Genomic DNA, 1,735 nt, shown 5'->3' with positions numbered 1-1,735 from the left:
GGGACTTTAAGGAATATAATACAAAATTATTTAATAGAGTGAATGTTTAGAATGAAAATCACACGCAAAAAGAATGAAAATCACGAAGGATTTTAAAATGCTGATAAAAATGCTGCGAAGTAACGCTATTATCAACTGCTTCGTAACCACTATCATCTTTTAGTGTCTGCGTTCGTTTTTTTTCACCGCATACTCTTGCAGGAGCCCTGTGGCTCAGTGGGTTAAACGCCGGGCTCTAATCCAGCAACCGCTCACGGGGAGAATGGTGAAACGAAGCAATGTGGCAATCTCCTTCCCTAAAGATTACAACCTGGGAGTTAACTCCTCAGCCCCCCCGCCCCCCTAAAAAACAAAACCAAATCCATTGTTATCGAGTCAGTTCCAACTCAAACCAAGGACAGATAGCCTCATCTTTCTCCTGCAGGGTGGTTGACGGTCTAGGACCAACCTTGAGTCCAACGCGTAGTCCACAGCTAATTTACAGCAAACCCCAAACGAATCAAAGTGAACTCACGGCCATTAAGTTGATGCTGTCGCACATCGACCCTATAGGACAGGAAAGAATTGCCCTGTGAGTTTCAGAACCTTTAACTTTCTCCCTCGGAGCAGCTAGTGGTTTCGAACTGCTGACCTTGCAGTGAGCGCTCAAATGTTTAACCACTTCACCACCAGGGTTCCTTAACTCACGCCAGTGAAGCAATCAACTGCCTCTTCATATGACCATCATGTACAATTTTTACAGAAGTAGTAGGAAGACCAATCAGTAAAAGACTTTCATTATTGATAGTTAAGATCCTCACACACACACCCCACCCTCCCAGCTTCATAACCCGGTGATAATAATGTCTCCTCTTTAACTTCCTCTGATGTTCTGGGACTAGCGGCGCTCCGTGCTAGGGACGCGTCACAGAGAGCTGCAGCCCTTGGACTTCCCTGGGTGGGTCTCCGCAGGGCAGGTCGTCTCCGCCCTTGCTCCTCCCCCCGACCCACTGTGACAAAGCGTTGTAAGAGCCGCCCCCACCCCACCCCAGCAGGTGGCGGCGGAGGTGGCGCTGCAGCCTAGCTCCAGGCTGCACTCGGGCTGCACGGTGACCTCTGAGGCTGGCCCTTGGGGCTGCTGTTTCCTCTTCGCATTGTGGAGAATTCGCCGAATCGTAAACCCCTCAGATTCACGGTAAACAGGGCCCGATAAGCGTGCTCTCTTTTAAAAAAAGAAAAGGGTGCTCTCTGAGGTGTTTTTCGGGGAGAAGTCTAGAACCTATGTCCCTTTCTGTGTGGTGTGCTGGAGGCGGAGGGGGTGGGGCGGAATCCATGACTGTCCAGGAGCCTCGGGCGCGGCCAGCCACTCCCCACTCTCTCCGCTGGAGGCGCCCGAGATCCCAGAGCTGTCCGGAGGGCGGAGGAAGGCGGAGACCTTTCTCTACGACGCCGGTTGGCTGCCAGAGTCTTGATTGATACAAGTCCTAGCGAATGGCTCCGAGCTGAGCAGCCGTTGTTTATACGCGTACAGCCAATAGAAGGGCGGAGGCGCGGGCAACGGCCAATGAGGACTGGCCTTCAATGGGGCGCGGAGGCGGGGATTTTATCGGGAGGCGGACGCTGGGTAAAGGACTCCGGAGCGGACCCGGGGAGGCAGAGGCACATCCGGTGTGGGAAGCGCCGAGTTTGCTCGTGTGAGAAGGGTAAGAAGGTACGTCTGAAGCTGGGAGTGGGAAGCCCGGCCGTAAGAGAGGGA

At 53.1% G+C, this 1,735-nt stretch overlaps 1 protein-coding gene across 3 annotated transcripts in view; it reads left to right on the top strand.

Moving 5' to 3' along the window:
- Nucleotides 1–1,106: 1,106 nt before the first annotated feature.
- TMBIM6 (transmembrane BAX inhibitor motif containing 6) overlaps nt 1,107–1,735 on the top strand; it is a 15,023-nt gene continuing 14,394 nt past the window's right edge. Inside the window, exon 1 of one of the 3 annotated variants that reach the window (XM_045287255.1) lies at nt 1,107–1,174. The gene's annotated coding sequence lies outside the window, so the exon portion shown is untranslated. Of the gene's footprint in view, nt 1,175–1,609; nt 1,691–1,735 lie in introns of those variants that run through there. The other 2 variants (XM_004711402.2, XM_045287256.1) reach the window with 2 other exon arrangements.

The sequence above is a fragment of the Echinops telfairi genome, unplaced genomic scaffold, assembly GCF_000313985.2.
Source record: "Echinops telfairi isolate 266 unplaced genomic scaffold, ASM31398v2 ScPeMD7_12;HRSCAF=54, whole genome shotgun sequence".
Lineage (NCBI taxonomy): Eukaryota > Metazoa > Chordata > Mammalia > Afrosoricida > Tenrecidae > Echinops > Echinops telfairi.
Note: the sequence above shows the minus strand (reverse complement) of the source record. Positions and strands in the feature narration are given on the sequence as shown.